We start from the raw sequence: 13,320 nt of genomic DNA, 5'->3' as shown, positions 1-13,320 counted from the left end.
AGTCTATATTAACAGCAGACACAGTACGGTAGTCCACGGCTGTAGCTACCTCTGTGTCGGCAGTCGCTCGTCCATCCATAATTGTATACCACCTACCCGTGGTTTTTTTTTCTATCTTCTTGATACTAGTAGCTTACTTTAGGAGTCTGCAGTGCTGACAGACAGTGTCCAGCAGGTCCGTCATTACATAATATATATACCTGTCCGGCTGCAGTACTAGTGTGATATATATATATATATTATTTTTATCTCATTATCATCCAGTCTATATTAGCAGCAGACACAGTACGGTAGTCCACGGCTGTAGCTACCTCTGTGTCGGCAGTCGCTCGTCCATCCATAATTGTATACCACCTACCTGTGGTTTTTTTTTCTATCTTCTTGATACTAGTAGCTTACTTTAGGAGTCTGCAGTGCTGACAGACAGTGTCCAGCAGGTCCGTCATTACATAATATATATACCTGTCCGGCTGCAGTACTAGTGTGATATATATATATATTTTATTTTTATCTCATTATCATCCAGTCTATATTAGCAGCAGACACAGTACGGTAGTCCACGGCTGTAGCTACCTCTGTGTCGGCAGTCGCTCGTCCATCCATAAGTATACTAGTATCCATCCATCTCCATTGTTTACCTGAGGTGCCTTTTAGTTGTGCCTATTAAAATATGGAGAACAAAAATGTTGAGGTTCCAAAAATAGGGAAAGATCAAGATCGACTTCCACCTCGTGCTGAAGCTGCTGCCACTAGTCATGGCCGAGACGATGAAATTCCATCAACGTCGTCTGCCAAGGCCGATGCCCAATGTCATAGTACAGAGCATGTAAAATCCAAAACACCAAATATCAGTAAAAAAAGGACTCAAAAATCTAAAATAAAATTGTCGGAGGAGAAGCGTAAACTTGCCAATATGCCATTTACCACACGGAGTGGCAAGGAACGGCTGAGGCCCTGGCCTATGTTCATGGCTAGTGGTTCAGCTTCACATGAGGATGGAAGCACTCAGCCTCTCGCTAGAAAAATGAAAAGACTCAAGCTGGCAAAAGCACAGCAAAGAACTGTGCGTTCTTCGAAATCCCAAATCCACAAGGAGAGTCCAATTGTGTCGGTTGCGATGCCTGACCTTCCCAACACTGGACGTGAAGAGCATGCGCCTTCCACCATTTGCACGCCCCCTGCAAGTGCTGGAAGGAGCACCCGCAGTCCAGTTCCTGATAGTCAGATTGAAGATGTCAGTGTTGAAGTACACCAGGATGAGGAGGATATGGGTGTTGCTGGCGCTGGGGAGGAAATTGACAAGGAGGATTCTGATGGTGAGGTGGTTTTTTTAAGTCAGGCACCCGGGGAGACACCTGTTGTCCGTGGGAGGAATATGGCCATTGACATGCCTGGTGAAAATACCAAAAAAATCTGCTCTTCGGTGTGGAAGTATTTCAACAGAAATGCGGACAACATTTGTCAAGCCGTGTGTTGCCTTTGTCAAGCTGTAATAAGTAGGGGTAAGGACGTTAACCACCTCGGAACATCCTCCCTTATACGTCACCTGCAGCGCATTCATAATAAGTCAGTGACAAGTTCAAAAACTTTGGGCGACAGCGGAAGCAGTCCACTGACCAGTAAATCCCTTCCTCTTGTAACCAAGCTCACGCAAACCACCCCACCAACTCCCTCAGTGTCAATTTCCTCCTTCCCCAGGAATGCCAATAGTCCTGCAGGCCATGTCACTGGCAATTCTGACGAGTCCTCTCCTGCCTGGGATTCCTCCGATGCATCCTTGCGTGTAACGCCTACTGCTGCTGGCGCTGCTGTTGTTGCTGCTGGGAGTCGATGGTCATCCCAGAGGGGAAGTCGTAAGACCACTTTTACTACTTCCACCAAGCAATTGACTGTCCAACAGTCCTTTGCGAGGAAGATGAAATATCACAGCAGTCATCCTGCTGCAAAGCGGATAACTGAGGCCTTGGCATCCTGGGTGGTGAGAAACGTGGTTCCGGTATCCATCATTACTGCAGAGCCAACTAGAGACTTGTTGGAGGTACTGTGTCCCCGGTACCAAATACCATCTAGGTTCCATTTCTCTAGGCAGGCGATACCGAAAATGTACACAGACCTCAGAAAAAGAGTCACCAGTGTCCTAAAAAATGCAGCTGTACCCAATGTCCACTTAACCACGGACATGTGGACAAGTGGAGCAGGGCAGGGTCAGGACTATATGACTGTGACAGCCCACTGGGTAGATGTATGGACTCCCGCCGCAAGAACAGCAGCGGCGGCACCAGTAGCAGCATCTCGCAAACGCCAACTCTTTCCTAGGCAGGCTACGCTTTGTATCACCGGTTTCCAGAATACGCACACAGCTGAAAACCTCTTACGGCAACTGAGGAAGATCATCGCGGAATGGCTTACCCCAATTGGACTCTCCTGTGGATTTGTGGCATCGGACAACGCCAGCAATATTGTGTGTGCATTAAACATGGGCAAATTCCAGCACGTCCCATGTTTTGCACATACCTTGAATTTGGTGGTGCAGAATTATTTAAAAAACGAGAGGGGCGTGCAAGAGATGCTGTCGGTGGCCAGAAGAATTGCGGGACACTTTCAGCGTACAGGCACCACGTACAGAAGACTGGAGCACCACCAAAAACGCCTGAACCTGCCCTGCCATCATCTGAAGCAAGAAGTGGTAACGAGGTGGAATTCAACCCTATATATGCTTCAGAGGTTGGAGGAGCAGCAAAAGGCCATTCAAGCCTATACAATTGAGCACGATATAGGAGGTGGAATGCACCTGTCTCAAGCGCAGTGGAGAATGATTTCAACGTTGTGCAAGGTTCTGCTGCCCTTTGAACTTGCCACACGTGAAGTCAGTTCAGACACTGCCAGCCTGAGTCAGGTCATTCCCCTCATCAGGCTTTTGCAGAAGAAGCTGGAGACATTGAAGGAGGAGCTAACACAGAGCGATTCCGCTAGGCATGTGGGACTTGTGGATGGAGCCCTTAATTCGCTTAACAAGGATTCACGGGTGGTCAATCTGTTGAAATCAGAGCACTACATTTTGGCCACCGTGCTCGATCCTAGATTTAAAACCTACCTTGGATCTCTCTTTCCGGCAGACACAAGTCTGCTGGGGTTCAAAGACCTGCTGGTGAGAAAATTGTCAAGTCAAGCGGAACGCGACCTGTCAACATCTCCTCCTTCACATTCTCCCGCAACTGGGGGTGCGAGGAAAAGGCTCAGAATTCCGAGCCCACCCGCTGGCGGTGATGCAGGGCAGTCTGGAGCGACTGCTGATGCTGACATCTGGTCCGGACTGAAGGACCTGCCAACGATTACTGACATGTCGTCTACTGGCACTGCATATGATTCTCTCCCCATTGAAAGAATGGTGGAGGATTATATGAGTGACCGCATCCAAGTAGGCACGTCAGACAGTCCGTACTTATACTGGCAGGAAAAAGAGGCAATTTGGAGGCCCTTGCACAAACTGGCTTTATTCTACCTAAGTTGCCCTCCCACAAGTGTGTACTCCGAAAGAGTGTTTAGTGCCGCCGCTCACCTTGTCAGCAATCGGCGTACGAGGTTACTTCCAGAAAATGTGGAGAAGATGATGTTCATTAAAATGAATTATAATCAATTCCTCCGTGGAGACATTGACCAGCAGCAATTGCCTCCACAAAGTACACAGGGAGCTGAGATGGTGGATTCCAGTGGGGACGAATTGATAATCTGTGAGGAGGGGGATGTACACGGTGATATATCGGAGGATGATGATGAGGTGGACATCTTGCCTCTGTAGAGCCAGTTTGTGCAAGGAGAGATTAATTGCTTCTTTTTTGGTGGGGGTCCAAACCAACCCGTCATTTCAGTCACAGTCGTGTGGCAGACCCTGTCACTGAAATTATGGGTTGGTTAAAGTGTGCATGTCCTGTTTATACAACATAAGGGTGGGTGGGAGGGCCCAAGGACAATTCCATCTTGCACCTCTTTTTTCTTTCATTTTTCTTTGCGTCATGTGCTGTTTGGGGAGTGTTTTTTGGAAGGGCCATCCTGCGTGACACTGCAGTGCCACTCCTAGATGGGCCAGGTGTTTGTGTCGGCCACTAGGGTCGCTTAGCTTACTCACACAGCTACCTCATTGCGCCTCTTTTTTTCTTTGCGTCATGTGCTGTTTGGGGAGTGTTTTTTGGAAGGGCCATCCTGCGTGACACTGCAGTGCCACTCCTAGATGGGCCAGGTGTTTGTGTCGGCCACTAGGGTCGCTTAGCTTACTCACACAGCTACCTCATTGCGCCTCTTTTTTTCTTCTTTGCGTCATGTGCTGTTTGGGGAGTGTTTTTTGGAAGGGCCATCCTGCGTGACACTGCAGTGCCACTCCTAGATGGGCCAGGTGTTTGTGTCGGCCACTAGGGTCGCTTATCTTACTCACACAGCTACCTCATTGCGCCTCTTTTTTTCTTTGCGTCATGTGCTGTTTGGGGAGTGTTTTTTGGAAGGGCCATCCTGCGTGACCCTGCAGTGCCACTCCTAGATGGGCCAGGTGTTTGTGTCGGCCACTAGGGTCGCTTAGCTTACTCACACAGCTACCTCATTGCGCCTCTTTTTTTCTTTGCGTCATGTGCTGTTTGGGGAGTGTTTTTTGGAAGGGCCATCCTGCGTGACACTGCAGTGCCACTCCTAGATGGGCCAGGTGTTTGTGTCGGCCACTAGGGTCGCTTAGCTTACTCACACAGCTACCTCATTGCGCCTCTTTTTTTCTTTGCGTCATGTGCTGTTTGGGGAGTGTTTTTTGGAAGGGCCATCCTGCGTGACACTGCAGTGCCACTCCTAGATGGGCCAGGTGTTTGTGTCGGCCACTTGGGTCGCTTAGCTTAGTCATCCAGCGACCTCGGTGCAAATTTTAGGACTAAAAATAATATTGTGAGGTGTGAGGTGTTCAGAATAGACTGAAAATGAGTGGAAATTATGGTTTTTGAGGTTAATAATACTTTGGGATCAAAATGACCCCCAAATTCTATGATTTAAGCTGTTTTTTAGGGTTTTTTGAAAAAAAACACCCGAATCCAAAACACACCCGAATCCGACAAAAAAAATTCGGTGAGGTTTTGCCAAAACGCGGTCGAACCCAAAACACGGCCGCGGAACCGAACTCAAACACAAAACCCGAAAAATTTCAAGTGCACATCTCTAGTATTCTATCCTGCCTTAAATTGGACTGCTATTGTGCGGTTATAACTTGCGCTCGTGACTCAACGCAACCTTGCATAAACACGCGACCGTGCGTGTCCTTACGCCACGTGCACGTCCCTGTTCGCTGTCCTCACGTACCGAACCCACGTGTATAAACATGCGTTCGCAACTCAATAAACCACACTATCTCGATAAATGTGAGCAACAAAACTACTATTGCTCACTAACACAACACACAATTGTTCCGTACACTCGCCGGAAGTCACCCACATGGGCAATCCTCTTTTGAGTGTATACCTAAACGTTTAGGCCGGAACTATGTTTCGTGATTTTTATAATTACTCCCTTAACACACTATCTCAAATATATATATATAGCAAATAAATGTATCTGATTTCACACAGATCTATAATGACTGTTATAACTTATGGCAACAATATGTGAGAATGTATGCAAAGTATCGGTACGCTTTGTGTACGCTTTCGCGCCAAAAATTACACACAGATAATGGCCCTCATTCCGAGTTGTTCGCTCGGTATTTTTCATCGCATCGCAGTGAAAATCCGCTTAGTACGCATGCGCAATGTTCGCACTGCGACTGCGCCAAGTAACTTTACTATGAAGAAAGTAATTTTACTCACGGCTTTTTCTTCGCTCCGGCGATCGTAATGTGATTGACAGGAAATGGGTGTTACTGGGCGGAAACACGGCGTTTCAGGGGCGTGTGGCTGAAAACGCTACCGTTTCCGGAAAAAACGCAGGAGTGGCCGGGGAAACGGTGGGAGTGCCTGGGCGAACGCTGGGTGTGTTTGTGACGTCAACCAGGAACGACAAGCACTGAACTGATCGCACAGGCAGAGTAAGTCTGAAGCTACTCTGAAACTGCTAAGTAGTTAGTAATCGCAATATTGCGAATACATCGGTCGCAATTTTAAGAAGCTAAGATTCACTCCCAGTAGGCGGCGGCTTAGCGTGTGTAACTCTGCTAAATTCGCCTTGCGACCGATCAACTCGGAATGAGGGCCAATAAACGGCTTTTTTCCTGTTTGTCCCTCGGGTTACACTAGCACCTCTAAAACTATACAGAACAGACGTGGCCTAACAACACAAGATCATTTCAAACACAATGCAAGGTTACTTAAAATGCGTCTCCACCCTTTGTTGGTAGACCAAAGTCTGTTATGGCCTGCAAGTCTGTAAGTATGTGGTGAACCGGACAGAGCCCCAAATTGTTAAGTTCATTTAACTTACAGGAAGAAAAAAGCAATACCTTAAATACACAAATGTTCAGGCCGCTGCGACCGCTAAGCGTGTGTGTGAAACCCCTATGAAATGCATACACGTTGCGTAAGCAAGCCGTCACGCTGTAAGCACAAAGTAGCTACACGTGCGGCGGAATACACTTTATAACCCCTAACAGGAAAGGAATGCGACACCAATTGTATATGTAATGTTGTGGTCCAACGCAGCAACAAATATTTACTTAAAAGGGGGGTACAACAGAAATACAATAACACAAGAGAAAAAGCTACAACCAATGGATACATACGTTTTGTTCGCCTGCGCCAGCCAGATCCGTCCTCAGTCAATCTGGCTAGATGACCTTCAGAGAATTAACCTGAGACCGGCCAGGAGGCCTTGTTTTTATATAATGGTCCAAAACACAATACAATGGGAAATGTATGCTCTTCTTCCATTGGTCCGGGGGTGGGACATATCCTGAGCACTGGGGATCATTGGTCAGCTCAAACGGTGGGCGATGGCTAAGTCCTGAGATGTGATTACTGTTGTTTACATCTGAGTTCCCGCCCCAAGACCAGTTAAACACACATTATTATACATAAATCCGGTATTACTAATAACTTATTGCCGCAATATGAGACAATATCCTCATACCCACCGGATTACTGCTTATGTGACCCTGAACAATATGATCCCACACATGATATATTTATTATTCCCATCCTCGAGATATGTGTATGTGTGTGTATGTATATATATATATATATATATATATATATATTCCTGCTATTACAGTTAGTTATGATATATATATATATATATATATATATATATATATATATTACCATGAGTTAGATGTATGTAGGCTACATGTATGAGACTATAAATGTTATATCTCTGATACATACATCAAATTTCTGGTCTGTAAATGTCTTGTATGTGATTTTGTAAGTTGTTAATCAAGTTAGGGTTTGGCTTGTGTTCTTGTCTAGGATATATTGTTCTTTTGTTTTTCCTGACTTCTAGTGCAACAATGACAGTCCAGTATCTAAAACAATGGGGGCAACCAAAGGTATTTACATTCCCCATAGATCAGGGTCTATGTTCCATGATTACAAAGCTTTGCGTAAACAAGACAGTCTGGTACATTCAAGACACTGATTATAATTGAGTTCTTGGAAGTATCGCCTTTGATTGTGTGTGTGAGAATGATTTTATTATAATGTGTGCGCACAGTAACTTGCCATTGAAGAGTGTACAGACTGTGTGTAAATTATGCACTATATGGATAAAATATTGAATATGGCTTTGTGGCTTTTCCATGTGAATGCGTATGTTACCGTATTTACTCATACCACATGCTAATACGCAGGGCTTCAAGAGCCAATGTACGCAGCTTGCAGGTATGCGCCCGCACGGCAAGTATGCACCCGCACAGAGGCCACTTTGAATGGTGTTTGTATGTGTAGAGTGTAGGCGTAATATTTTTGACTTCGACATACTCCACATCCTGCATTATTTGCATGCACAAATCCAAACACATAGGCCCTCATTCTGAGTTGTTCGCTCGCTAGCAGATTTTAGCAGCATTACACACGCTAGGCCGCCGCCCTCTGGGAGTGTATCTTAGCTTAGCAAAATAGCGAATGAAAGATTAGCAGAATTGCGATTAGAAATTTCTTTGCAGTTTCTGAGTAGGCCGAGACTTACTCCTACACTGCGATCAGCTCAGCCCGTTTTGTTCCTGGTTTGACGTCACAAACACGCCCTGCGTTCGGCCAGCCACTCCCCCGTTTCTCCAGACACTCCCGCGTTTTATCCTGGCACACCTGCGTTTTTCCGCACACTCCCAGAAAACAGTCACTTTCCGCCCAGAAACACCCACTTCCTGTCAATCACACTCCGATCACTTCAACGATGGAAATTCTTTGTTCGGACGTGAGTAAATCTACTAAGTTTTGTGCTAAAATACTTAGCGCATGCGCACTGCGTACCATGAGCATGCGCATTTTTGCCTTAATCGCTCCGTTGCGAAAATCGTCAACGAGCGACCAACTCGGAATGACCCCCATGCTTCCTTACCCTGATTGCACCATACAGTGGCAACTAGCAGTGCAGAGGGGTGAGGAGGCATCCACAAAGCAGCACTGGACCTTTGGTAATATGGGAGAAATGTCACATGGGGAGGGGGGGTCTTCTGTGCTTGGGGAAGATGATCTATTTGGGGGGGTGGGCTTCAGTTTGCCGGCTGTCAGGATCCCGGCGCACAGTATACCGGTGCCAGAATCCCGACACCTGGCATACCGACACCTATTCTCCCTCTTGGGGGTCCACAACCCACTTGGAGGTAGAATAGATAGCGTGGCGTGCCCCCGTGCTCGCCCAGCTGTCGGTTTGTTGGTGGTTGGGATTCCGGTGCTGGTATCCTGGCTGCCAGGTGCCCGGCCACCGGCATACCATACTACACCCATTTGGGGGTAGGGGGGGGGGGGGTCTTCTGTGCTGTGAGGTGTGTAATGGAGGATATTGTAATGTGAATATTGAAGGAATGGGGGAGCTGTGATGTAATGAAGCGTGGAGAGTGCATTGAAGTGGTGGAGTGCTGTGAGGTAGGCATTGAAGGGAGGGTAGCGGTGCTCTGCCCAGACCTAGTTACAGACTCTCTCACCCTGTCACCCAAACATCTGCCCTACAGACACTTAACCTGAGCCATACCAGACTGGTTCCCACACACTCACCCTGTCCCCTAGCAGAACTCTCCCTGCACACTCACCCCATCCCCTACCAGACCTGTCCCTGCACACTCACTCCGTCCCCTACCAGACCTGTCCCTGCACACTCACTCCGTCCCCTACCAGACCTGTCCCTGCACACTCACTCCGTCCCCTACCAGACCTGTCCCTGCACACTCACCCTGTCCCCTAGCAGACTGGTTCCCACACACTCACCCTGTCCCCTAGCAGAACTCTCCCTGCACACTCACCCCATCCCCTACCAGACCTGTCCCTGCACACTCACCCTGTCCCCTAGCAGAACTCTCCCTGCACACTCACCCCATCCCCTACCAGACCTGTCCCTGCACACTCACCCTGTCCCCTAGCAGAACTCTCCCTGCACACTCACTCCATCCCCTACCAGACCTGTCCCTGCACACTCACCCTGTCCCCTAGCAGACTGGTTCCCACACACTCACCCTGTCCCCTAGCAGAACTCTCCCTGCACACTCACCCCATCCCCTACCAGACCTGTCCCTGCACACTCACCCTGTCCCCTAGCAGAACTCTCCCTGCACACTCACTCCATCCCCTACCAGACCTGTCCCTGCACACTCACCCTGTCCCCTAGCAGACTGGTTCCCACACACTCACCCTGTCCCCTAGCAGAACTCTCCCTGCACACTCACCCCATCCCCTACCAGACCTGTCCCTGCACACTCACCCTGTCCCCTAGCAGAACTTTCCCTGCACACTCACCCCATCCCCTACCAGACCTGTCCCTGCACACTCACCCTGTCCCCTAGCAGACCTGTCCCTGCACACTCACTCCGTCCCCTACCAGACCTGTCCCTGCACACTCACTTCGTCCCCTACCAGACCTGTCCCTGCACACTCACTCCGTCCCCTACCAGACCTGTCCCTGCACACTCACTCCGTCTCCTACCAGACCTGTCCCTGCACACTCACTCCGTCTCCTACCAGACCTGTCCCTGCACACTCACTCCGTCCCCTACCAGACCTGTCCCTGCACACTCACTCCGTCCCCTACCAGACCTGTCCCTGCACACTCACTCCGTCTCCTACCAGACCTGTCCCTGCACACTCACCCTGTCCCCTAGCAGAACTCTCCCTGCACATTCACCCCATCCCCTACCAGACTGGTTCCCACACACTCACCCTGTCCCCTAGCAGAACTCTCCCTGCACACTCACCCCATCCCCTACCAGACCTGTCCCTGCACACTCACCCTGTCCCCTAACAGGGGCTCCTACTGACTATAGCTCCATGTCCACTCTATCCAGACCCTGTGTATAGCTCCATGTTTATTGTCTCCAGTTCCTGACTATAGCTCCATGTCCCTTATATCCCGTCCCTGTGTGTAGCTCCATGTTTCCTGTCTCCAGTCCCTGACTATAGCTCCATGTCCTCTCTATCCAGTTCCTTTTTATAGCTCCATGTTTCCTGTCTCCAGTTCCTGACTATAGCTCCAAGTCCCTTATATCCAGTCCCTGCGTGTAGCTTCATGTTTCCTGTCTACAGTCCCTGACTATAGCTCCATGTCTCATATTCAGTCCCTGTGTATAGCTCCATGTTTCCTGTCTCCAGTCCCTGACTATAGCTCTATGTCCTTATATCCAGTCACTGTGTATAGCCCCATGTTTCCTGTCTCCAGTCCCTGACTATAGCTCCATGTCTCATATTCAGTCCCTGTGTATAGCTCCATGTTTCCTGTCTCCAGTCCCTGACTATAGCTCTATGTCCTTATATCCAGTCACTGTGTATAGCTCCATGTTTCCTGTCTCCAGTCCCTGACTATAGCTCCATGTCTCATATTCAGTTCCTGTGTATAGCTCCATATTTCCTGTCTCCAGTCCCTGACTATAGCTCCATGTCCCTTATATCCAGTCCATGTGTATAGCTCTATGTCCTTTTATCTAGTCACTGTGTACAGCTCCATGTTTCCATTCCCTGACTATAGCTCCATGTCCCTTATATCCAGTCCCTGTGTATAGCTCCATGTTTCTATCTCCAGTCCCTGGCTATAGCTCCATGGCCTCCCACGTGACAGTGTTTTTGTGCATCTGGGCGTGTCCGGCATTACGAATAGGAAGAGGGGAAGGGCCTCGACGTCGCGGCTGCATGAATAGGGGGCGTGGCTATGTAAATAAAGAAGCATGCAGAGGGGCGTGGCGTTATTGTCGTAGCAGGAAGAGGGGCGTGGCGGCTCGGGGTGGGGGCGGGGTATCTCGGCGGTGGCGCGCAGGCTGAGTACAGCCAATGGCGGTCAGGCCCGCGGGCGGCTCCAGCTTTGAATAGAGGTCCCGGGCCCAGTGTGTGAGACGTCGCCAGTGACCGGAGAGAGGACGGAGACCCTGGAGCAGGTGAGCAGCCGCCAGCGACCGCATAGACCGTCATTCTGTCCCCGCAGACTGCGTCCGAGTGTCCTGCGTCACCTCCCGGCCCGCCGCCTGCACCGCGCCCGGGGGTGTGAGGGCTGAGAAGACGGGGGTGACCCGGGGTGTGAGAGAGAAGGTGGGGGATCCTGAGGTGCGATGGGGAGAGAGGAGGTGGGGTACCCCGGGGTGCGAGGGGGAGAGAGAAGGTGGGGGACCCCGGGGTGCGAGGGGGAGAGAGGAGGTGGGGGACCCCGGGGTGCGAGGGGGAGAGAGAAGGTGGGGGACCCGGGGGTGCGAGGGGAAGAGAGAAGGTGGGGGACCCCGGGGTGCGAGGGGGAGAGATATGGGGGACCCCGGGGTGCGAGGGGGAGAGAGATGGGGGACCCCGGGGTGCGAGGGGGAGAGAGAGATGGGGGACCCTGGGGTGCGAGGGGGGGAGAGAGAGAGAGAGAGAGAAGGTAGGGGACCCCGGGGTGTGAGGGGGAGAGAGAGAGAAGGTAGGGGACCCCGGGGTGTGAGGGGGAGAGAGAGAGAAGGTGGGGGACCCCGGGGTGTGAGGGGGAGAGAGAGAGAAGGTGGGGGACCCCGGGGTGCGAGGGAGAGAGAGAGAGAAGGTGGGGGACCCCGGGGTGTGAGGGGGAGAGAGAGAAGGTGGGGGACCCCGGGGTGCGAGGGGGAGAGAGAGAGAGAAGGTGGGGGACCCCGGGGTGCGAGGGGGAGAGAGAGAGAAGGTGGGGGACCCCGGGGTGCGAGGGGGAGAGAGAGAAGGTGGGGGACCCCGGGGTGCGAGGGGGAGAGAGAGAGATGGGGGACACCGGGGTGCGAGGGGGAGAGAGATATGGAGGACCCCGGGGTGCGAGGGGGAGAGAGAGAGAAGGTGGGGGACCCCGGGGTGCGAGGGGGAGAGAGAGAGAAGGTGGGGGACCCCGGGGTGCGAGGGGGAGAGAGAGAAGGTGGGGGACCCCGGGGTGCGAGGGGGAGAGAGAGGTGGGGGACCCCGGGGTGCGAGGGGGAGAGAGAGAAGGTGGGGGACCCCGGGGTGCGAGGGGGAGAGAGAAGGTGGGGGACCCCGGGGTGCGAGGGGGAGAGAGAAGGTGGGGGACCCCGGGGTGCGATATGTGGGAGAGAGGAGGTGGGGGACCCCGGGGTGCGATGGGTGGGAGAGAGTGAGGAGGTGGGGGACCCCGGGGTGCGATGGGGGAGGTAGAGAGAGGAGGTGGGGGACCCCGGGGTGCGATGGGGGAGGGAGAGAGAGGAGGTGGGGGACCCCGGGGTGCGATGGGTGAGAGAGAGAGGAGGTGGGGGACCCCGGGGTGCGATGGGTGAGGGAGAGAGAGGAGGTGGGGGACCCCGGGGTGCGATGGGTGAGGGAGAGAGAGAAGGTGGGGGACCCCGGGGTGCGATGGGGGAGGGAGAGAGAGAAGGTGGGCGACCCCGGGGTGCGATGGGTGGGAGAGAGAGAAGGTGGGCGACCCCGGGGTGCGATGGGTGGGAGAGAGAGGTGGGAGACCCCGGGGTGCGATGGGTGGGAGAGAGAGGTGGGAGACCCCGGGGTGCGATGGGTGGGAGAGAGAGAGGTGGGAGACCCCGGAGTGCGATGGGTGGGAGAGAGAGAGAGGAGGTGGGGGACCCATGGATGCGATAGGTGGGAGAGAGAGAAGAGATGGGGGACCCCGGGGTGCGATGGGTGGGAGAGAGAGGAGGTGGGGGACCCCGGGGTACGATGGGTGGGAGAGAGAGAGAGAGGAGGTGGGGGATCCCGGGGTGCGATGGGT

The 13,320-nt window shown here is 51.8% G+C and overlaps 1 protein-coding gene across 2 annotated transcripts in view; it reads left to right on the top strand.

The window, feature by feature from the left end:
- Nucleotides 1-11,368: 11,368 nt before the first annotated feature.
- Nucleotides 11,369-13,320, top strand: part of NUMA1 (nuclear mitotic apparatus protein 1) — a 56,326-nt gene continuing 54,374 nt past the window's right edge. For both annotated transcript variants that reach the window (XM_063950892.1, XM_063950890.1), the window contains exon 1: nucleotides 11,369-11,530. The gene's annotated coding sequence lies outside the window, so the exon portion shown is untranslated. The remainder of the gene's footprint in view (nucleotides 11,531-13,320) is intronic.

The sequence above is a fragment of the Pseudophryne corroboree genome, chromosome 2 (assembly GCF_028390025.1).
Source record: "Pseudophryne corroboree isolate aPseCor3 chromosome 2, aPseCor3.hap2, whole genome shotgun sequence".
NCBI lineage: Eukaryota > Metazoa > Chordata > Amphibia > Anura > Myobatrachidae > Pseudophryne > Pseudophryne corroboree.
Note: the sequence above shows the minus strand (reverse complement) of the source record. Positions and strands in the feature narration are given on the sequence as shown.